Source organism: Pezoporus wallicus, unplaced genomic scaffold, assembly GCF_028554395.1.
Source record: "Pezoporus wallicus isolate ANWC-B61680 ecotype Strahan unplaced genomic scaffold, APGP_CSIRO_Pwel_v1 contig_3058, whole genome shotgun sequence".
NCBI classification, from domain to species: Eukaryota; Metazoa; Chordata; class Aves; order Psittaciformes; family Psittacidae; genus Pezoporus; species Pezoporus wallicus.
The window spans coordinates 5341835-5366775 of NW_026641153.1; the positions used below are offsets into that span (position 1 = coordinate 5341835).

The window sequence follows — 24941 nt, forward strand, 5'->3', positions numbered from 1 at the left end:
CCCTCTCCAAAGGTTTACTTGCATCACCTACTGAGGAACCACGTTGCCCTTGTGCAATGTGGGTGCTGGCAGCGAGGGTGAGCTTCAGGCAGCAGGGATGAACCCACTAATGAGCTGGCCGCTCCTTGGTTGCCTGTTTCCTGTAAATGCAGATGCTGTCAGTGGTGGTGTTGGCACTATTGTTGCAAGAAAGCATTTTGCTGCTGCTCTTCAGCATCACAATGTTTATGTTGCTGTGAATCAGAGCTGACTTAAAAGCAGGTGGAGGACATCTCCCCAAGCCAGGGTGTCTCTGTCAGAGCCCCGAAGCAGTTGAGGCTCACAGCACAATGACCATCCTGAGTGGCCTTACAGCTTCTTACAGAGGGAAGTTTGCCACAGCTGATAGCAGCCTCTCATGATAGCCAGCAAAAGGTGGGAGAAAGAAAACATCATCCTGAAATCCCAGTCCCTACAGACGGAGAGCCCTGGTGACCATGGAATGGGATTCTCTGACCATGAAGTTGAGAGCCAGGACTTCCCAGGGTGGCTCCTTGGAGCACAGGGAAATCCATCATTTTCTTCCAGCCCATTTTTTTCATTTCCTGGTTCACCACTCATATTAACTTCCCTTTTAAGTGTTGTTTACGTTTGCAGCTTTAAAAAGGCTCTCTCATGTCAGGCTGTAATGTAGTGCTAGTCATTATTTCAGAGATGGCCCCTGCATTGCCTCTTGCCCTCTCATCTGTCATCAGCTCCCTCCTGTGTTATGTGAAGTTTTTGCTTCTTTCCTAACTGCGGCACAGCAAAAAGTGAGCTCATATGGAGCTCAAATTACTGCAGAACCAGTTCGGATCTGCTTAATGGAAACCTTCCTTCTCCAAACCCTTTTGCACTCCTTTTACTTAAGTCATGAAATTTCTTGTGTTTGAACTGTATGAAAACAAACCAAACCCCTCTTCTCTGTTAGTTACAAAACACTTTGGTTCCTTGCCCTGGTTTTGTTTCATGTTATTGACTTAACTGCTGCGGAAGAAGCATCTTGGGGTAAAAAAGACACTGCTTCTTAGCCAAACAATTTAAATTTTTCATAAAGGGATCTGTATAACCAGACTCCTTCTGAAATGAGTTAAACATCCATTCCAGCTCGAGCTTTAAATAGGAAGCGTGGATCATCTCAAAAGCCAGGAAAATTTGGACGTGATAGAGTATGGATGCGATAATGCTTTTCAGCAGCTGTGGAAATAAAGGAGAACGTCTGGTTCTGGCAGAAGCTTGCATAAACTCATAACTTGGGGTGTTTGCGTGCGAGCTCAAGAGACAGTGAATTTTTGCAACCATGTGCAATGCTGAGTGGTGTGTGAGCATCCACCCAAGTTGACAGAATCTCATGGTGTCTTTTCAATATTCCTATTTTTTCTTGAGGCAGAAATGTGCCAGGAGCTCTTGTAGACCTTGTTAAGTAAATTCCGTCTCTCCTTTTGTATTCTTGTTCTGCTTTTTGGCTTTCTGTGCTATGGGTTAATCTGTTGGTGATGCTTAAGTTTAAAGGGACCTCAGTTGCATGGTCATTCATGTGAAAAAAAGAAGATAAATTGTATATGCTTCTGAGTGTTTTTCACTGGACTCCTTATATTACCCCTGTTTTTTGAGATGATGTGGTACCGTCTTAAGTTATTTGGGCAGGTTGTGTTTTCTAAAATGGCCAGCCTTGAATTTATGCAGGAGAAGCTGTGGTGTCTTTGCCTTCAGAATTACAGCAAAACCATGATCACTGCAGAATCATTTGGGAATGGGTTCTCTCCCATTGCTGTCCTTAACTTTAAAAAGGTACAGTTCCTTGTAAAGAAATTTAATGAGAAATAGTAAGGTATTTTAACCCTACAGACTCAGTTCTCTGCAAGCATTTAGTAAATGACTTATCGAGATCAATGGTTTCCTGTGTTTTATTAGCACAGCAGTTTCAGCTGGTCCTGTAATCTCGCATTTCTTTTTTATAACTATTTTATAAGGAGAAGGACCCAATTAAACCAGCTCAGGTTTCTCTGCTGCAGTGCTGCTGTCCTGGCTCTCACTGTACAATGCCCATCTTTGCCTTTGCCATGTACCCCGGCACTCCTGCATTTGCATGGGAAGCTTCTACAGCCCTTATCTTTTTGACCATCTTTGCCCCTTGTTATTCTTATGTGTACACAGATGCACACAATCCAGTGTTTGCTCTGTATTTTCTAGTCAACACACGCCAAGATTACACTGAGGTTCCACCTCTCTGTGCTCTAGACACTGAAACCCCCTATGCTGGAGCTGTGTCCCCCTGCATCCCCTGTGCATTTACTGACTGCTAAGCCAGCCCCCTGGAGCAGGGCTGATGTAGAGAGGTGGGAAAAGAGAGGAGAGGGGGGAAAGCGGTGGGAACTGCTGCAGGGTGATGAGTAGAGCTTCTGCTATCTGATATAGTGAGCCAGGTGGTTTCTGTTGTTGCCAGTAAAAGCAAGGATAGAAGGTAGGCAGGAAGGAGGCATGCTGTATCTGCAGCAGCCATCACCCAAAAGTAGGTAGCTGTGCTGTAGGAGGAAGAAAAGGAAGACTTTAGCTCTTGTGTGATGTGGCTCTTGAAGGATCATTTCCTGCTTCTCCAGGGAAGAATAATGCAGATGAGCAGAGCCTGAAGGCTTTCTGCAGGATGTAAGTCTGACATGAACCTGATCCTGCTCTGGGTGCCTGGTGTGTGATAAAGCAGCACTGCTTTACCACCACTCTGCTGTTTAACTGGTAGCTCAAGGAGGTATGGAAGCAGCCACCATGTTACTGTCTTTTGTATAAGCATCCTGCCAGTGTTGATACAGGAGTGAGTCTTATCCAGGAGGAGCTCAGGATGAGTGTGCTTTAGATTCTCTATTGGGGTTGTAAGACTTAAATGATAACTGCAAATTCAGGATTGGCAAAGACTGGCTACAGGATGGAGTGCCTTGGTTTGTGAGTTTTAACATCATCTTTAAGTATTTTGTTGAATATATATATTGTGTAGATTGAAACATTAATTTAAACTGGATTAGAAATACACAAAAATAATGTGGAAAAATCTTATTTACAACTAAGTTTAAAATAAATGTGTAGTTTAGCTATAATGAAATATTCAGTCTGACTTAAGCTCCCTTATCCCCTGATCTAAGCACCTTAAGGCTTCCTCCCTTTGTGACCTGCTGAAATTTACTGGCTAAGAGGTTGGAACCAGTTTTTTTGAGAAACAAGCAAAATTTGTCAGTTATCTGTCAAATTCAGAGAGATTTTGTTGATTTTTATTTCATTCAGTGATTTCAGTATCTAGTTATTTCAATTCAACAAATAGTTATTCCAAAGCTGAGAAAGTGATTTAGGTGAGAATTCATGTCATAAGTTTGATCCATAAGCAAAATATCTGTTCCTCTCTGTGCCCAGCCTGCTTCAGGTGATTTTATCTAAGTAAATAACAGCAGTTTGATGGGTTTATGAATTTGCTTTGCCTCCACTCACCTCTCTTAATGCCACCCTGATAGGAAAAAGAGCTGAGAGTGTGTTTGAATAGAGCATTAGAACCGAGTCATTTTCCATGTGTAACAATTTAAGTAAGGGTGTGTGATGTGCAAGTTACCTGCCTCTTCGGCAAACAAAAGGCTCATGTTACAGCAATCCTGCAGAGAATAAAATGTAGACAATGCTACAAATACTGAACAATCAAGACTTCTGCTTAAATAACTTTCATCTTTAGCATCTGTTCATTTCTAGAATACAAATCAACAGCAGTGCCCTCCCCTCTGCTGGATCTTGTTGAATCCTTTTCAGTTGAAGTGAGAAATGGAGGCATGGGAATATTTGAGCTTGTATATACTTTGCTGGTTGAAACCCACAGGCTGCAAGCTTTCAGTATGTAAAGTTGCCCCTGGCTGTGCAAGAGGATTCTTAAATGTGCAGGTCTTGAAGAAAAGTGGTCTGTTGAGGAAGGGCTGCCTTGGGTAAAAGCAACCTCGAAAATTAAAGCTTGCTATGATTTCTTTTTTAAATAAATAGGTGCCTGGATGAAGGGAATTAGTCATAAGAAGGAAGTCTTAAAACTAGTTTCAATTAGATTTCAAAAGTGAGGGTTATGTGAGTCATTTAAAACCTTGGATTTCTCACTGCCACCAGAGTTAATAAATGCAATCTAACATGAAGTTCTGGCAAGATATAGTGTGGTGTGTGAAGGGCCTTATGCAGGTTAAAACAGTGGTTTGGAATCATGTTTAGCATCTGTCTGGTGAAGGAGCAGTACACGGGAGGAGACGACTTGTTCTCGCCAGCAGGATGCTTGTAGATACAGCTGATCTGGAGCCATTATTTAGGCATATTTTGGCTAGGCCTACAGTGCTGGGCTGGAGACTAGGTCAGCTGCACCAGTGAGGCTCTGGTTTCTGAAGGAAGATTGCCAATCCTATCCTAGTGCCTCCTTCCAGTACCCTTTAGGCTTTGTTAACAGTCTGCTTACTGCCTCCTATCAGCACAGAAGACTGTCAGTCATCTGATACTCATTTACCCAAGTGCAGCCATTGCTAAAGTAAGTGTAAAACGTCTGTGCTTCCCTGTGTCATCTCCACACGCACAGATGCGCACAAGGAGCACGGACAGTAAAGGGACCTACTTCTGCCCAGTCTCCTTCAGACTCTATGACCCCCTCACAGTCCTGAGTCCATGGAAGAGAACACGTACTTCTTTGCATGTTCTCCCAGCAAATAAGTGGGTATCAAGTATGTTACATCCTTCCAAAGCTGTAACAGTTTCCCCACCACCACCTTTACTATTAATCTGAATATTTGATATCAATAAAATCACAGCAGATTAAATAGTGTTTTCAGTTCCAACTGGATGTGATTGCTGTAATTGTTACATCCAAAGACATTTCCATCTAAATACAAAATGACTGGGAGTGGGAAGAAGAGACTGCTAATGAGACTATGAAGCAAAATACTAACAAACAACATTCTCTATCCTGGAGACTGGGGAAGGAGAAGAGCAACTTATGCAAAAGGAATGAAAAGAGGATTTGGTTTGCATACTTATGGCTTAAAATGTGTAGTTTAAAAAATGGAATTTAAGCTGTGACCTGAATTAGGGGGTTCCAGTTAAAGTATGTGGAGTGGACTGAGGGGATAAACAGGTATTGCAAGTATTTAAACCTGAAGCAGGAAAAGGAAGGGAGAGAAGTAGGAAGCAATTGGGCACCCTCTCTGTTAAGGATCTGAGACTAGGATTTGTGTATCTAACTGAGGGCTTTTGGATTTCAGTCATGTTGATTATTCAATATTGATTTTTCTTAGGAAAAAATCCCTAACAGCTATGCACCATATGCATGTTTTTCTGGGAATAAGAGAAAACAGCATCGTAGTATTTCTGTTCATAGTTTAAGTTATTCTGCTTCCTGTGTGTCACATGTATGGAGAAGTGCCATTGTAAAGGCAAATAAAAGTTTAATTAAGAAGCAGAAACTTCTGATCAACATCTGTTTGTATTTCATACAGTTGATCACAGGGGGCAAGCTGAAAATTGAAGATAACAACAGTAAGTGTTTTAAAGGCATGGTTCTCAAGGTAAATGCAGTGAAGCCCTGCTATTTGTCTGGCATTTTAGGTAACAGCAGAGATGTGTTTACTGTATTAGAGCTATACTCAGAAAACTGTATTGGAAAACTTGGACTGCATAAATAATAAAACCCCATAAACTGTTACTTTAAGGCATGGGAGAAGAGGTCTGGTGGTGCACTAGAGCCTCAAAGACATGGAGTCTGCTGTCAGAATACCAGTGAAGGTCAGCTGGCCACCCTGCTGTTGAATGGTCCTTGTCTAAACTCCATAGTGACTGGATAAAAGAGCAAATGGAGCATGAGGGGAGGGAGAATCACCCGTTTATGCAGAAAACACCATCTTTTAACCGTCAGAGTTCTGCTGCACTGTTTCAGTGTCATGTCAGCATTATAAGCACCTGATGGTTTCTTTAGTCTATACAGCCTATGTTCATCCCATCCAACTGAACTGGCTCTGTCTTCCATTATTGTCATCAAGAAAGACAGTTTTTAGAGTTTGTGCCTAAAAGATGGCTTACACTCACCGCAGTGAACTGGGGTGGCTGGTCTAGACCAGGTGTGAAGAATCATGCATATACCATCTGCTGGTCAGGGAAGCGCCCAGAATGGCTTTTGAGAAAGCTCTCAATTGCCCTTTGAGGACACAGAGTGTATTTTTATTCCTCCTTTTTTCCTTTGGAAGCTCTATAAAAGGTGATTAGTAATACACATGCCTTCAGTCAGGGATCACTGACAGATAAATTAACCAGTGTTTCCAAATGAAAGCATACTTTAATTTGCTTTGCAATTTCAATCAGCAGAATACTTCAGCGTCTGCAACACCCACCTTCCATTAGATTGTTTCAATGTCAAAGGGCTTTCCCTGAGGTTAAACGTTCTTTTATTTTACATTTTGGTTCTTGAATCCTGCATGTGGCTGTCTGCTGTGATGACACCTTTGTAAAGGATTTGTGCGTATTCCTGCTGTTTCCTTCTGTGCAGGCTTTGGATTGGGGACTGAAGCCATTTAATGCCTTGGGAAAGGTTTTTTTTTTTTCCTCTGTACTTAAGAATAAATCTTTATTTTAGAAAACATTTGCCCTGTGATGGCACCTTTTAAGGATAAAATGCCTCTATGATAGCCATTGACAAGAATATCCATGAATAAAAAATGAACTACTTGAATCAATACTGTTGCTTTTCATTCTCTGCTTGCTTAGTCTTGCCTGTTGCTTTTATTCCCTTTATTAACTTTCCATGATGGTGAAGTTGTTGTTTCCAAAGAGACAACATGGCCCTGTTATTCCCCATTGGTTTGTTTCATCTGCAGCACACACAGCAATGTGATGGGGACTTTGGGAGTTTCAGTTTCACAACTGCCCATGCAAAGTTTGTCTTTAAAACACCCTTCTTGTGTTTTAATTTCCCCTTGCTACTGCTTAGGTCTTTTGCTGCATCAGCTCCTTCCTTTTATCTTTTTATTACTGTGTTTTATAGTATTTTGTACATAGCCTGTGAACACAAAGTAAATTGAATCAGAGGCTACTACAGCGTGTTCCTGATTAGATGAGGTCTCCTGGCTCTCACTTATATAAATCTTAATCCAGAGCACTTTAGGTGTAAGAATAGTTTTAATAGTAGAAATAAGTAAAACTTACCCTGTGTTTAATTCCTGGGTATGTTTGTAATGGCAGTCCTCATCTGGGCTATTAACCTAGGGCTGTTAACTTTCAGATGTTCACTAAGGCTAAATTTTTTTCACTTCAGTGTTCTTTTACTGATTTAATAAAATAGCATCATTATACATCTTTTCCACATCTTGTCTCTTGTGTGCAGAGAATAGTGGTGATCTACTACTGTCTTAACTGCGGAGTTTCCAACTATGATGGTAAGTGGCCAGTGTTACTTGCAGCTGATGAGCCTTTCCCAGAAGAAGACTAATTTGATAACAGCAAAGGAATGAGGATGATAATGAGAGTCACTGGTTTGGAAAAACGGGTAGGTGTTGATGCTAGGCAAAGAATAACGAAGTATACAATGGCCAGGTAGTGAGAGTAACCCTCTAGCACTGACTATTATTGAGACTGACTTTGTTCCCTTATTCCTTTTTTGATTGCAAAACCAGACTCTAATTTAGTGCAGCTTTTTCTCTTCCCCTTCCTTGTTAGCATGGGGATGGTCACAGCTGGTGGTAGCAATGAGCCCATGCACTGAACACAGGGTAGACAGACTGCAGTTCATTGCTGCTGTGCCTAGCCTCACTTAATGAGGTTTATTTGAGAGCATGCAGCAATAGTTTGTGTGTTTTATGATGGGGACAGAACTGTTAGGCTTGAAATGCATTTTCTCTCTAGAAGCATGACAGGGTGTTCATGCAGCTTGGTGCTGTGTTTAAAGTTACATCACCATTTCCATTATAAATCCCTGGCTTCCAGTAGCTGTGCTGCTGTGTATTACAAAGCATTTAGTGGAAGAAGGTGTTGTGAAGATTAAGAAAGGGAAAATTTTCATCTTCTAATGTTAACTAAAAATATTGGAAGGGAAGAAAGCCTCTGTGTGGGCTTAGGTGGAGTTGAGTGGAGTAAGAGGCATGCCCTTAACACTGCTGGAACACAGGGAAGGTTAAAGGTAAGGACTGTGAAGTTACTGGTGTGGACCTACAGTAGTAAACACAAGTGTTATCAAGGCTCCTGTGTTGAGTAGGGGGTATGAGCAACTGTCATGTCCTTCTGTGAGAGGGAGTAGCCCCAGTGCCCTGGGAGCTGTGCCAGCCCCAGGCTCTCGTTCTTTCTATTGTCAATTCTATTACATGGGATTGCTGATGAGAACCTCTGGCTTGCTTTCTATTTAGCTTGGTGCTGGAGTGGTGTCTTCTGTTTTGTTGGTAATTGTCCTTAGCTTGGAAGGAAAACTCTTGGATTGCTACTGGTGCCATATTTATGACCTGTAATAGACTTTTCTGTGAACCTGGACCATGTACTTCACAAAAATGGAAGAGGAAATTAATGGAAATCTGACCTTGCTTTTTAAGAGTCAGACTTTCATTTTTACTTTCTTGACTAAATTCTCATGAATTCTAAGTTAATCTGTGCTGCAGTGGCTTTTTGCCTAGGGTGAAGCACACTCCTGCCTGTTTTCTTCTCCCAGTTTTAAAAAGTTTAATTTCCTGTATCTGTGAAATTGTACTTCTAGATGGTGCATAAGATAATAATTTCTCGCTCATACACTCAGATCTTGTGGTAGTTGGAGGCAGTTTGTGGTATTCAGTTAGTGGAAAAGGAAGCCTTGAGCTAATCAACTCTTAGTAAATGAAATCTTAGTGGTTATATCAACAGCCTTCTAGTCCTGGCCTTCTGGACTGCACTATTTAGCAGTATGCAGTAAACTTCCAAACTGCAAGTCTATTAAAAAAGTGCTGTCTTTGCATGACTTCTGTTATAAATGCACTGTTTAAATTTCTGATTTCCTATTTTTAATGTAAATGAAATGAATAGTTGATTTAAACCTAATAAAGCAAGCAGCATGTCAGATTTTGAGAATGAGAAGGGATCTTCTGGCATTAATGCTAAACAGACTTATGTCTTATTCAAGCTACAACTTCAGTCTGCCAATCAGACTTTGGTTTTGTCACATATTTCTTAATAGTTTGCACATTTGGGGATTGCTTTGTACAAGAATCACTGTAAAATAATTATATAGAGGTGATTCATCAACATCTGATTATTAACAAAGGTTACATGTGTGTATATGTATGTACATATGTATCTGTATGTTTATAATAAACAAGAAATGGACTATTTATTCTCCTTTTAAGTGGACTTAAAGGAAAACAGATGGAAGCAAGAGAGACGCTTAGGATTACAAGGAAGTCTAATATTCCCCACCAGAGTTAAGGTAGGCTTTTTAGGGAATTCAAGAGTCTTCTGCTGGAGTTGAAGTAGGCATGATTTGCAATTATGGTACTAGTAATTGCTACTAGAAGTGTAGTAGAGGGTCAAATTCAGGAGGGCATCTTACAGGGCTCAACTGGGACTTCATGATCACAGAACAGGTTGGGTTGGAAGGGACCTTAAAGCTCATCCAGTTCCAACCTCCTGCCACTGGCCAGGGACACCTTCCATTAGACCAGGTTGCTCCAAGCCCCATCCAATCTAGCTTTGAACACTGCCAGAATCCACCTTGAGTTTCCAGCTCTACCTTATTTCTCGTATGGCTTTGAGCAAGTAGCTTGATTCCTGTTTGGTTTGGGGTTTTTAATATGCATTTTCTTAATGTTCTCCATCTTAAAAAATAAGAAAGTTTGATCTCAGCTTTACAAATGCCATAAAGGTAACTTGGGAAGTGTCCAGTGGGTAGACCCAGGCTTCTGCTCCTCATTTTAGCCCCTGGACTACCATAGAGGGAAACATCTCCATAAAGTGACTCCACATTTATCCACTTCAGAGCATAAACGAAGAAGTGAATGTGAGCTGCCCAGAAGCTGAATGTATTTTCTCTTTCTTTTTTATTGCTACAGCCTTTCTCTATTCTAGATGCTTCCTTCCAAGCACTCAGGGAATCACTGACCCAGGTTTGCTCCAGCACATGACCTGAGCAGGCATGCTGCCCTGCTCCTCAGTTATTTGTTCTATTCCTGCTGTTTGTTCCTGCACTTCACGTGAAAGACTGATGGTTTGATATGAAACATGTCTTCTGTATATTTATTTCTGTAGTGCTACCAACTATAATGACATATTATTATAAATTACACTTTGGAACCCAGGTTGTGTGTGTGTCCAGGGGAACCACCTTGCGAGCTGATTACCTGCATGAGTACATGCTTCTACATACACAGTGCGAAGCAATTCAGAAAAGCTCTTAAAACAGGAAAAAAACCCACTGGTGTCTAATGAGAAATCTTGTGCTGATTTAAACATCTGTTTAGTTTGAGTTTATTTGAGTAACTATGAGAAGATGTGCTACCAAAGCCACTTTTCTGAAGACCTAATTACTCTTTAAGCTTTGAAAGCCTCATCTTGTGCATGCACGTCTCCAAATCTAACCATTTTTAAGTTAAATGTAGATTAATGAAATGTCTGGAGAGTGCTTGCCTGCACATGCATGAGTTCATACTAAAAGGATGATGAGCTGAATATATGAATGCTTCATTACAGAGAGATAGAGGCAAGCCTGAAGTTTTTAATTGGAATGAAGGAAGCTGGGACTGACTTTCATACTTGTCCAAATTGTGTTTGCATGTCTCCTTGCTAGGAGTCTGCCACTCATTTACAGTCTGATCTCATTCCTCTCCAACGGGAGCAGATGGGGATTCTTGAGCTTGGCCCAAATTCCTCGAAAGTCACTGCACTGACATTTTGTAAAGGTGTAAGAGGGAGTGGGAATTGGGATGGCAGAGAGTGCCATAGCAGAGAATGATACAAGGAAGCAGCAGCAACACTTTATTCAACACTGTGACAATGACTGTGAATATGAAGATTTCAGTGTGGCAGAATAAATCCTTCTCTCTCTTGCCATCTACATGCCATAGCAAACAGATCCTCTTTGACTGATTTTTATTTGCCTGCCCCCCCCCCCCATTCCCCCAATGTAATTAGCGCTGGATTACAATTCTTAATGCCAATTTGGAACATCCTGATACTTGAGTCTTCCCCTTCCCACTCCCCAGTTTGAATTTGTATGGGAATTCTGGCTATCTTGTGGGTATTTTGAGGCTTTTAAGAAGGTGGGTCCAAGGGCCACATGCAGGTACTTCCTATTCCTGCTCTACTCTGGGGGAACCTGGGAGGGAGTGCTCAAATCCCAAGTGATTTGAACAAGAACTTGACTTTGGCTCTGCTACCTGCTGTTATCTACTGGAACAGGCAGAGATGGGTGTTTGTGTATTACTGTAAATGACATGGGGGGTAGAAAGGTGCAATATTATATTTAGTAATATTAATTCTAATTTTTTTCCACATGCAAATGTGAACCTGCCTTTTTCAACAGGCTGTTTGCACTTGCAGGCCAGGCTGATAATCCCCTTTGTCCATAGCGTGTCTGACTGAGGAGTGCTTGTTTTGCTTGAGGGGTTGGAGATTTTGTGATCAATCTTCCAAGTTGGTTATCCATAATTTAACACAAAGTGCGTGAGATAACAGTGCGTGCTTCTGATGGAGTAACTTCTAAACACAGAATTCCCTCAAAACATTAAATATTCACACCAGGAAAGGTCTGGGAGCTTTCCTTGAAAATATGTGGCCTCAGCATCAGTACCAGCAAGATTTTGTGTTAGGTTGAAATTGACATATTGTACTGGACTGCAGTTGTCTCTATTTATTAGCTACCTACCTGTGTGATGGGCTTTTTGAAGGAAAGCTGAGCACCTGAATTGAAGATGTCCCTGCTCATTGCAGGGGGGTTGGATTAGATGACCTTTGAAGGTCCCTTCCAACCCAAATTATTCGATGATTCTGTCTTTTGTTCTAGGTAGCATTAGTTTAATATGTGGAAAACCTGTGTCTTTGTGCATAAGATCACACACTAAGCTGAATCATTACTTTGGAAATGATTTTCAGTTGGTAAACTTCAATTTTTTTGCTTTATCTCTTCTTTTTTTGAGCCTTAATTTATCAGTTCTCTTGTTCCACCGTTCCAGCAAAAAATCAGATGTTGTTAATAATTTTAGGTCTCATGGGCAAGATGAAGCTGTGTAAGAAAAGACTGAAGGAAGGGGAATTGTTGCTGCTGAGTGATTAGATAGATGTACACTGGTTTTCAGTATCTAGCAAGAAATCTGGCAGATGTGTAGGCTGCAAACTGATATCTATGCAATCCAGACTGCTGGAGTTGTTATCTGTAATATCCAGCTGTGACTAGCACAGGCTAGTCTCACAGGCAGAAATGCAGCATGTGAGTCATTTGCTGCTCTCCTTGCTGCACGGGTTTCTGTCTCTTTCTGCTTGCTTCCTCCTTTGTCTGCCTTTACAGAATAGCCAGCACTGACCATGGCTCACGTACAAGCACCCTGCTGATGTGAACCCACTGAGCCCTGTCCTCAAAAATGATGTGCTTGCTTCCAGGCGCCTCTGGATCTGTGCTCTCCACTGCAATGTGCATGCAAACCAGGAGCAGCTTTTACCAGGCACTCATTCAGCCTAAAGGCACTGTGGTCCCCTGTGGAATATGTTGCTGTTTGGCACTGCTGTGTCAGCAGAGTGTTTCGGCTAAAAGACACCAAAGAAAATGTGAGGAATAGTCCACCTTTCAAACTACGTATTCAAGCCAAGCCTGCTGGTTCCTACAAAACCAGTTCTCTGGATGCAGTAACAGTATCTCTTGCTGTTGAATCTCTTTCCTTGTAAGGAGCAGACCTCGGCTGACATTCTGCATGCTTTTTACCCCTGTTTTCAGGCCTGCACATGTGTTTTGAGTGTGGTTTTCTTTCATGATACAGTTCCTATAGTGAGTTAATTTAATTCTTGTCTGACAAAGGTCCTCTTGTCTGCTTTACACAAAGCATATGCTGACATCCACCCAGTTCTTTTCATGAAGTATTTGGCAGTATAATTATGTATGAAGAGTTGTTCAGACCATGCTGACTTATACCTGCTGAAAGATCTGGCCCACAGTGTGCATTTGTCTCTAGGCTTTGATTTACTCAGCATTTGGAAGTTACATACAGGAGGAGGGAATAACCATCACTATTCAAAGTCTGCAATTGTTTATTTTGATCTTAACTATCAGGTTTCTATTTAGTTTGCTGTATGAAAATAAATCCAGTTATCTGCCCTTGCTGGTACTCGGATTATATAAAGGACTTAGGTATGAAAAACTTTCATGTGCTAAAGGGAATTTGAGGGTTTTGGTGACTGCAAAGGTCACCAAAAACTGAACCTTTGTCACTGCCGTTGCTTTTGGAGGGACTGGGACTCAAGGGATCACTGGAATACAGGAGACTCTTTAGATCCTGCCTATCTTGTAACTTTGTTCAATGGTGAGTTAGGACCTAGTAAGTTGTAGTGATAGGACAAAGGGGAATGGGTTCAAACTAAAACAGGGAAAGGTCAGGTTAGATACAAGGAAGCAGTTCTTTACTGTGAAGGTGGTGAGGCACTGGAACAGGTTGCTCAAAGATGCTCCATCTCTGGCAGTGCTCAAGGCCAGGTTGGACAGAGCCTTGGGTGACATGGTCTAGTGTGAGGTGTCCCTGCTCATGACAGGAGTTGGAACTGGATGATCTTAAGGTCCTTTCCAACCCAAACCAGTCTGTGATTCTATAATTCTATAAGAGATCACTCGATAATTTTTTAGCCTCTTGTTGAATACAGGTTTTAGTAGCAGCTGGAGAGCTGTTAGACTTCCCTAAGTCTGTCCTAGGATGCCTGGCCATGGGCATTCTGTCCAAGATTCAGGTACTTGAAAGTAACAGTTGTGCAGTTCTTGTGCCCCCAGTCCTGTGTACGCTATGTGGGATTCAGATTAAACAGGTCTGTATACAAATGTTCTGTATCCCTCATTGTGTCACTCACTTTTCATGAGACAGTTCTACAGTAGGCATTCCTGTCCATCTGTCTCGCTACCTTGTGAGGAAAAAACTCATGCCACCTTTCACAGTGACTACACCCCGAGAGTCTATCTGATCAGTGACCTGGTTTTGTTGTTGTGTGAGCTTTGCACATCTGCAAGACTCAGCTTTTTTTTTCCTCCGTTAACACAGTTTGCAGAACAGGTAGATGTTTTTATGAAATGGATGTGACATCCGATTGCTGAGGCTGAATCACTGATGTTTTGCTCTGTGCCCATCTCTGCTGTAGTCACAGTCTGCATTTCACACTTGGCATGCGACTGCGTGATGGGCTGCACTGGGAATTGAAACTGGAGCAGCCCACTGACTTCTGAGGTGGTAAACTATGTACTCTGGGTGTGATACAGCCACTTCTGGAGACAGATACAGAAGCCATAGCTGCAGAATTGCTCAATGTTCCTCCAGCTTCTCCAGCCTTTTTTTTCCCTGTTTGAACTTTCTAAGGAACAAGTGGCCGATGCACCACATGGACAAGCCCAATAGGCAGCTTCCAAGTGAAATTCAAGGCAAGACTTCTGTAACTTATATGAAGAAACATTGGTGTTTCCCACTTGCATCAGCTGGGGCAGAGGCTGTTGCAGCAACTGGCTGCTCCTTGAAGTGGAGCAGTTGTTTTTATTGCAGCTGCCAAAGTGAGACCAGTTGGGTCTTTGGGAGGGCATGAACTGGTGAAAGACACCTCCCGCTTAAGTGAGACAACTGTGCTTGTGGCATCCTGGGACATAAAGGCAAATGTGTTGGAGAAGAGCAGGGAAATGCTGTCTGTGGGCAGCTGTGAGGATCTGAGCCCCAGTGGAAAGCTGCCAGTACAGCATCCCAACCACAATGGGTACAGCATCTCTGAGACAGGTCATGAGAAGACTCACACGTTTGTCACCCAAGAGATAGCCTGTCACTTGTGCAGACAGGAACAGAGCTGCTGCAGGTGCTCCTTGTTCAGTACTTCAGCCTTTTGTTGGTGAACATGTGATTTACTGAGGATTTTTAATCCCGAGGTACAAATTGTTCAATTTGAGTTTCATGGCTTCTAAGACAACGCTTTTCAGGTCTCCATCTCATTAGTGCCTTTATTCAGAGTGATGATCCAAGCAGAAGGGCTAATAATAGAATTTAACAGTGTTGCTTTTGATTTGAGAACTGCATGAAGAATGGTGTCAAATTAAAATACTTAAGTTCTGTGTGTTGCTCTTTGTTGCCTGAACTCTTTTTGTGACAAGTGACATTAATTTTCATACAATTCTGGAAGAAAGAAATCAGATCCCTATTTGTAATTGCTGCTGGTTAGGAATGGGATGTGTGTGTAATGCGGATTGGATTGATTAGACTCATTATGACATGAAATGAAAATGTCAGACTGCAGAAATAAGCAACAGAATTGTTGCATATTTTATTACACTTTTGCCGTGGGTTTTGCATAATTGAAGAAGGATCATAAACACAAAAAATAACCTTGCCCTCAAAACCAGAACATCAGAACAGAAAAAAGCCCTCTCAATTATTGGAATAAACTGAGTCCCAGGAGATTGAAGAGTGTGATTTTTCCGAATAATTGCATGCAAAGAAATATGGGGGGTGGGGGGGGTGGGGTGGGGTGGTTTGAGCACGGAAATACAAGAAATCTGTATATCTATATTCTGGCCTGGAATCTAAATGAGGATCCCAGTTTTCATCTCTTTATAAGCACAAGGTTGTGCCAGCAGCAGTGGAAACATTTCCAAACAGATCCTAGTGATGCCATGGCTGGAAGATGTGGAAGGAAAAACATGTTCTTATTAGCACTTTACTTGGCTTAAATAAGCTGCAGCACCTTGTGACAAGAATTGATGCCCTACTTTATCATTTAAAGCTCTTTTAAGACTAGGATTTGATGGCCAGACCCGTCTCTCTTCACCTTACTGCAGAAGCACTATCAGTAAGTGCTGTTAGTCCTGAATCGCTCTGTGCTGGTGAGAACCGTCCAAGTACTATTAATGGCTTTCCCTGCCAGCTTCCCAGCTCTGGATTTGTGCCTCGGGAGGTTTGGAGCTGTTTGCTCCATGGGACGTTCTGTGGTGGGAAAACAGAAGGCAGAAGTACGTGCTCCTGTGCTGTAGTGAGGGGACTTTGTCACAAGCTGGGGGATGGAAAACAGGCTTGGTCAGAGCAATGCTGGAGAGAACAGAGCTCTTTGGGAGCAGAGTGGCCTTTTCTGTACAGCAGCAGTATGGTCCATATGCCTGCTGTGCCTCAGTGCCTGTCACGGAGAGTATGGCCCTGGTGAGAGCACTGCAGACTTTTTCCCATGACCTCTCTGGTCTCCTCCAGATGTGCTAAAAATATCCCCTGCGATGGAGATTTGCCAAACAGATTTCTTATTTCTGCTGTGTTTGACTCTTGCTCTATAAAACTCATTAATCCTACCTGTTTATATCTTCTGCTGTCCCTGCATTAGCAGAGGCTCAGCACTGTATTCACACAGGCCTAGCCAGTCTGTTTATTAGCATTGAAGGCCAACACCTGGAGCTTAAAACAAGATGAACAACTGTTTAAATTACATCTTGTTTTGGACTAAGACCAAGAGCGAAGGATTTTGGCTCAAAGACTTCTAAGGAAGGAGGTATCAGGTGTGTGTAGCTGTGCTACACTTTGCCCTGAGGCAGGGAAGGGACGAATGGTTTCTTGAAGTTCCTTCCAGCCCAATTCTCCATGATTCTGGAAAAATGTGATTACAGTGATTAAACTAGCTGTACAACTTGCTGGAGATCAACAGCTTGTGTGTGGTTTATGGCTGTTTTCATCATGTTAGTTGATGTAGTCTTTTGTGGGAGGAGTGTTAGAAGTGCAGGTCTCCAGCATCATGCTACTGCATATGAAGGTTAATCAAGGCCATTACCTTTGCCAGCACTTCTGCATGTGTGACTCTGTGGAGAGCTGGAATATTAATGTTTTGCACGTTCCCTGAGTGATTCAGATGAGCTGTGGAAGATGGAAGATGAATTGATTTCACTAGGCTGGTTCCAGCTCATGCCAGCTGAGAGTCTAACCTGGTGCTATTTATAGTAATGTTTCACCTGATTGTGTAACCTCAGTGTGAGGATTTGAAATCTCTTGAATGCATGGGTCTGATCCTCCAAGTACACCTGTAATTTCTGAGCTCCTCAGTTCTTGGTACACAAGTGATGGTGCACATAAAGTGCCCTTTATTTAAGACTGCAGCTAATTTGGTATTTAAAATACCCAAAAAAAATTCCCCCCCCCCCCCCCCAGTGCCTCCCCACACCCCCAAACCCCCCTGAAAGCACCAAAAAGAGACAGTAACAACAATAAAACTCTCTCCTAACCCCCATATCCAGAAGGTAATAATATCAGGTTAATCACCTAGAAAGAGAGTATTCTAAACCACTGATTTTCCACACATTTAATACTGAGAACTATCTGTTCCAATATATTTTTAAACAAGTACTCCTGGGAACACCAGTGAAGATGTTTTAAGTGTTTCCACACAGACCTTTTTTGGTAGGATTTAGTCTGAAACTCGTCTTTGTTGCAAAACATCTCTGGGCCAGATCTATCCCTGGAGTAATTTTTCCTTGATTTAATAGCATTGCAGGAAGGGTGAATCTGGCTTGTGTTTTAATTTATAACACAGGAAATACATACAGCTACAGCACATCTTTGCCCAGGGTATGGTACACAAGGGGAAAACATGCATGATTCTATCAGTACTTTGTTAATTTAATTATAACAACAGATGCAACATTTAATCTATTTAACTTTTGAGTTACTAAATCCTACTCTCTACCCCAGCTCTGGGACCCCCAACAGAAGAAAGACATGGAGCTCCTGAAGTGAGTCCAGAGGAGGCCATGAAAGATGCTGCGAGGGCTGGAGCAGCTCTGCTCTGGAGCCAGGCTGAGAGAGCTGGACTGGTTCAACCTGGAGAAAAGGCGGCTTCTTAAGGGGAGACCTTAGAGTAGCTTCCAGTGACTACAAGAAACTCAGGGAGGGGCTTTGGACAAGGGCCTGTAGGGAATGGCTTTAAACTGACAGAGGGGAGACTTAGATTAGACATTAGGAAGAAGGTGTTCCCTGTGAGGGTGCTGAGGCACTGGCACAGGGTGCCCAGAGAAGCTGTGGCTGCCCCATCCCTGGCAGTGTTCAAGGCCAGGTTGGACCCAGGGGCTTGGAGCAACCTGCTCTAAGTGGAAGGTGTCCCTGCCCTTGGCAGGGGTTGGAGCTAGATGAGCTTTAAGGTCCCTTCCAACCCAAACCATTCTATAGTACCCAAAACTTTTATTTTCCACAGCTACAGCACTGAGTGAAGTCTCACAGCTCTTGAGCCATTCGGCAGCTTTGCAACTTCCTCTCTCTGCATCCATAATCTAGTATTTTTGCTGGTAGCATGTTATTTCAAAACAGGGAGATGTAAATCTCTCTTCCTCTCTGCTTGTACCAACACCTATTTCCTTCTGTGTTCACAGAAAGAAAAATGCCTCAAGAGACCTTCTTCCACTTTTTGTCTTTTTGTTTCTTTTCTTCCCTCTTCCCTTTTTAGGTTAGAACATGCTCAAAGTTAATTTAAAAACAAAGCTCTCTTGGAGGTGGAGTTTAGGCATATTTATGTTCAGTGACATTTGGTATGTGTTCAAGAAAACACTTCCATTCAAGGCATTTCTCAAATTGGAAAGCAGAGCAGTAAACTAGCAAGTGCTACTTGTGTTTGGTGGCCTGAAAGTAACAGAAATATTTCCACTGATATTTTCACTTTATGTTGCCTTCAAACAGAAATCCGTTCCTCTTGCTTACCACAGTGTACAAAAATGAGATGTTTTCAGCTATGCAGCCAAGCTGGTGGTGGGATGTCACCACCATCTGTGGTTAGGGAGGGCAGAATTCTGCTCAAGGGCTTCTTTGCTTGTGTGACTATCCTGGGTCCAGGAGTACCCTGTCACCCCCAGTGCTTTATGTCAACTCTGGTCTGCTTTTTTTGGATCAGGACAAGCACCCTCAAAACCATCTTTATCTTGTCCTAGTATAAATGTGATCAGCTGTACAATCACAGAAGGTTTGAATTGGAGGGGACCTTTAAATCCAGTTCCAACCCCTGCCATGGGCAGGGACACCTTCCACTAGAGCAGGTTGCTCCAAGCCCCTTCCAGCCTGGCCTTGAACACTGCCAGGGATGGGGCAGCCACAGCTTCTCTGGGCACTCTATGCCATCACCTCATCACCTTCACAGGGAAGAACTTCTTCCTTATGTCCAATCAAAACCTGCCTTTTTTTTAGTTTCAAACTGCTGCTCCTTGACCAGTCACTCAGAGACTGGTAGAAAGTCTTTCTTGATCTTTCCTACCCTTTAGGTACTGAAAGGCTGCAATAAGGTGTCCTTGGAGCTTTCTCTTTTCCATGCTGAACAACCCCAGCTCTCACAGCCTGTCTTCATAGCAGAGGTGCTCCAGCCTCTGACCATTTTCATGGTCCTCCTCTGGACCTGGTTGAGCAGGTTGTTTCCTGCAGGTGCTGTTTTCCTTTTTTCTCTACAGAAAAAGTCATGATTAGCTTAGACCAGCCAAAAGGACCAGCTTAGCCTGAGTACACATCTTCTAGATGTCACTGGTAGAGGCAATGGATTGTCCCACTCAGTGATTGTGGTTTTGTTCCTCCCATGACCTGACCTAGTGTTTAGCTTCCCACTTCCATGAAAGGAGATGAACAGCTCTGGCCAAGTTAGAGTGCTCTGGGAGAAGGGGGGTTGTGTGCACCTCTAAGCAGTCAGTTCTGGGAATCCACTGTGCTCCACAGTTAGTTCAGCCATTGATGGTGTTGTGCCATGCCTTGGGATAGGGGACTACATAGGGGACTAAGAAATAGTTTTTGCTACATAGTAAGTTCACGTAATGATTGATAGGAAGCTCTGGCTCCTCACTGGATCTCAGGTGAAGAAGACTCAAATACATTGGACTTGGTGACCCTTCTCTGCATTCTTTTGAATAGTTTGCCTTCCAGGTATGGAAACCCTTTCCTCTTATGTACTTTCCCAATCACTGGGGCTTTCCGCGCTTGCACGGTGGTTTAGTCACCTTCCTACACGGGTAGGAAGGGGCTTTTTTCCCCTGTATGTAGCAGATCGGGGTGGGGGTTCTCCAGTTCAGCTTCCCTTATGCTGTAGATTGCAGGAGCACAGCGCTCTGGTTCTTTAGATGACTACTTCAAACCGACAATGTTAATAGCACTCACAGTCATTTTGTTATCTAGATAATTAATCCACAAGGTATTGCACACAATGTGGTGAATAATACAGGAAGTGATTAAACTGAGTTTTTTCCACCGTTATCCTGTATGTGAAGCTGGCATGCTGGAGGCACTGCAGAAAACAGTGGCAGGTTTGATTTGTTCAGTATTACTATAGTTGATGACATTTGAGCTGGAATTTCTGATTATTTTGCTTTTGAAGGGATTTTTCCCATTGCTATTAAATGGCAGTTTGGGAGTCTGGGCTCCTTTGACTTCTCATAAACTCAATGGAGGAAGGCGAGTGTCTATGGAAGCTGTGTGAGAGTGATGATATTTGACATCAATGTTCAGCATAGCTGCTTTGATTTGCCCTCTGGATGACCATGCTAATGCTCTAAGGAGCTTGCTTCCCATTTTAGCTACAGCAGTTAAAGACGAAAAGGTAGGTGACATGAATGCTTCTATAAATATGTATGTTTTAATCAAGCCATTGTTTATAATTAAATAATGATCATAATGGTATTGAGAGTGGGCTTGTGTGGGATGTAAAAAATGGTCATGAGACAGAGACAAGTGGTTGATGTCTTCAAGTTTTAGCTGAGCTCTTGGGTAAGATTAATAGAAGGTGTTTGTGGCTGAACTGCAGTGATTTATCTGATGCAAAGAAAGGGAGAATGAGACGAGGATCTGGATAAAATTCTTGTTGCCTTGGCCTCCTGTGTGTCTGCCTTACTCCTTAACATACTGTCTCCTCCTGCCTCTCAAGTCAGTTGCTGAAGCAATGCAGCTGCCCCATGTGAGTTCTTTGAGAACGCATATTTAAAAAACATGTTCAGAGGCTTTCTCTAGAAGGGGTGTCAGCACCGTCTCGCAATGGAAATGCCCCCTGGATAAGATGAAAGAACTCTGAAATGGTGCATAAATCTCTTTTCCAAGATAAGAACCTGTGCTGTAGCCTCTACAAACTCTTCCATTTTTACTTTAACAAATGTGTTAATCTCCCTGGTAGTGAGACTGGTGTTTCTCATGGTGGACAAGGCACATTTGCTGGCATGCACTCCAGTAAGGCCAGTGCTGCTGACCTGCCAAGTTCATCCATTGACTTCAAACTTTTAATGGCCTTACTGTCCTTTTTTTAACCATTGTGTGAATTTAACTAAACACTGTTTTCCTGGAAGTGCTGGGTTTTCAATGGCAGTAGATGCTTATGTTGAACAGAAGCTGTAGGAAAACACTGAGCACAGTAGGATGCGGATCAACATTGATTTGCAGACATATACTTCCTGAATCAAGCTCTGCAGAGCTGTACAACCACAAAGACTTATTGTTTGTTCCACCCAACCCTGAGGTGTGTGTTTAATTAGGTGTGTTTGTCAGAGGGGAAATGATTCTTGAAAGAGGGTGCTTAACCTGAAGCTTGGAGTCGCTGCGCATAAAGTGATGCCACGGTAGTGAACTCTTGTGGAGGTGACTGTCACCCTGCTCAGAGACACATAATACTGCATCTCATGCAGCCTGACTTTGCAGCAAACAGGTTAGTAGTGCTGGCAAGGTTTGGGGAAGGAGGTGGCAACTGGCAGCTTTATCTGGAAAATCTAAACCAAACAGTTACCTAAAACATGAGCAGGATGTTGCCTTATGTGAAAGACGAGCTGTGGGTCATGTCTCTCTGGAAGGATAAAACATTGATCAAGGGCAGACAAAGGTAAAGTGTCCAAAATTTCTCCTGTTTTGGAGATTGATTCGGGACAAGGTTGTTGTTGGCTTCCAGAAAGATACAGGTTGTAAAATGGGAATAGTGGTTCAGCCCTCTGCGTAGACTGTAAGCCTGTGGAGCATAATGACTCTCGAGTGTGTGTGGGCACTGAGGCTGCTCTTATTTTGGTTCTAATTGCTGTTTGTAAAATAAATGTATAACATGAGCTCTAATGAAACGTGAACAGTAATGATTGAGATATTGTCATTTCAGCCTTTGGCAACTCTTTCCTCATTGCCTGCATGTATTATGAAGGATGAAGGAGCTGGGGTTGTTTTTCTAACTGCCCTTAATAGATTCCTCTTTTCCATCTGTGCTTGTCTGATCTTAAATGTTGCTGGGATTCCAACCTTTGCCTACAAGTTATACTGCTTTGTCTGCAGGGCTGAAGTAGAGGGATGCTCCCTCTGCATTAGCCAATGGTGTTCATACTGGTTCAGCTGTTCCCAGTCTGGAATAACTTTGCCTGATACTACTCTTTGTGCTGATTTTCACTAACACCTTGCACTGGCAGAAGCTGCATGATCCCAGTCAACTGTGTGTGTCTCTTCTGGGGGTTCTGCTTCCTTGAATTGCCTGTTTGCTCATATGAGTGCAGCACGGGCTGATCATGGCTATAGATTTTCTTAAATGGGGCTGATTTGGGACTGGGTGGAGATGGCTGTTTTCAGCTGGAAAGAGCCTTAAGACTCACATCTGGCTGAGTTAACACCATGTTCAAACTGTGTTCACCATATTCAAACATTCCCCAGTCGTAGTTTGGTGCCATTGGTACCTGTGATGTTGTGGCTCCTGGTACCAGTGCTGCAAAGGTGTAGGTGAGAGAACAAGAAGCATTAATGACAAATGTGTGCAGGGGAAGGCTCCTGGATTACTTTTGATAGCCTGTTTGCTTTCATAACCAAATGCATTTCTAAACTGGAAATGGATCCTGTTGCTGTCTGGCAGTAAAAATGCTGCCTTTGTGGTGCTTGTGCAGCATTTCTGATTGCTTTTTGGGGATCAATGTTAAAGTAAGTGGGACAACATCCTCTGTGCAGGCAAGGTCCCGAGTTCAGTGTAGTGGGTAAGAATCCTCTGTTTATAACGTCTTGTATCTTGATATGAAAAGAGCTATGGCTGGCTTGTTAACATTCCCATTACAGGGGGACTACTTACCTTCTCTTGATGAAATTGGACTTAACTGTAGCAAGCATTTGCTGTTATCTTAAACACTAATGTGTATAATAAACTCCCACTGATGAATGGCTGAAGATGCACCCTGCTGAGCACTGAGGCTGTTGAGGAGTACATGCTGTTTGAAAGAGAACAGATTTTGATAAATGGGTCTCTGTCTTACTACTAACATGCTGGAGTGAATGTTCTGTACTCCCCAATGGAATAGGAAAGCCCTCAGGCTCTCAGCTCATATTGCATCTTTTCAATGTGGATCTTCATCGTGGAGTTGTTTCTGAGGACAGTATTTACAAGTGTGGCTTACAAAAACATGTGTTTAATGTGTCTTTGTTGTAGCAGAGATGATAAATCCACAGACAAATAACAAAAAGGAAAACACTGGGGACATTGGTAATAACTTGGGAAGGAAGAAATACTTAAAATAGGCTTTGGGATGAAAATGCTGTCAGTCCTTCAGGCACAAGAGTCGTAAATCCCTCGTGTTACTTTTGCAGCACCAAGTTAACAGCCTCTAACATAGTTTATAAATCTTCTGTGTGTCTGTTAATCCATAACTTTTGAGCTTATTTTAAACATCATCAACTTCATTTTCTAAACTTCATTCAGCAAATTACCTCTTTGGATTTTTGCCTCTTGATCCTAAACCAAGCATTTTGTTCAGTCCTAAAAACAGACTTAACGTCAAATGGCTCCAATACTTTGGACAAAGCGCTGCCTATAATAGAACAAAGCATCGTAGTGGTGTAATTTATGATGTTTCCTACTGATGTGCTCATCCAAAAAAGCATGTCTTGCTCTCTCAGCGTTTAGTATCCGACATGTTGTCTCGTGCTGACAACCACAGCCTGTTCCAGATTAATTTAAGCCTTGGTGACTTGCTTAGCATCAGAAATGTGATTTTTGGTGCAGTTTGGAATAGAGCCTTTCTCTTCTGTCTTGACTGGGCTCCTTGCTGTAACTGTGGGGCAGCTTTCTTGCTGAGGAAGTGAGCTTCCGGTGTATCCAAGCCCATTAGGATGAGCAGGTCCCACTTTGTATTTTGATATATTCTCCTTGCTCAGTGATTTTTTTTCAGTTTTAAAACATAAATTAAAACATGACAAAACATGATTGTCTAATTTATAAGCAGCTGTTAATTTTCTGCTTTGGCAGTGTGGAATCCTCCACCACTTGTAAAGCAAGCAGGTTGAGAAAGTGAGTGTGTTGGAAGCTGAGGAACAACCTGTGATGTACGTAGGAACTTGAGCAACTTGGGTTAAACATCTGGTGGTATTGTGGAGAGTCGGTTTGTTTAACTCAGGTTTATGGGATCAGTAACAGTCAAGAATTTACAGTATAGGGGCTTCTATCTCCTTTTGTTCTTCAGAAATGGTGCTGACATTTGCAGAGCACCTTTCCTGTAGGGAAGCACAGCTAAGGAATCAAGAATGCATACCTATACAAATACCAGTTCCTCTTTCACCCTTTATCACAAAGACAGTTCCTTTCCTAATGAATCTGTAAGGTCTCTGTAGGTTGCACAGTCGTGGGAAAAGCTAGTGATTACTTTAGTGATAGGACACACTATCAGTGTGTGATATCAGTGTGCTTGCTGGGATGTAATACAGCGCAATGTGCTCACTGCAGTGCCAAGTATTCACCTGTGACCATTTGTTGGAGTGTCCTATTGCAAACCAGAGGTT

The 24941-nt window shown here is 42.5% G+C and overlaps 1 protein-coding gene across 3 annotated transcripts in view; it reads left to right on the plus strand.

The window, feature by feature from the left end:
• Positions 1–24941, plus strand: part of FAM107B (family with sequence similarity 107 member B) — a 59185-nt gene that overhangs the window by 14515 nt on the left and 19729 nt on the right. The window contains exon 1 of one of the 3 annotated variants that reach the window (XM_057422428.1): positions 21857–21879. The exons of the other annotated variants lie outside the window; for them this stretch is intronic. The gene's annotated coding sequence lies outside the window, so the exon portion shown is untranslated. Of the gene's footprint in view, positions 1–21856; positions 21880–24941 lie in introns of those variants that run through there. 3 annotated transcript variants of the gene reach the window in all.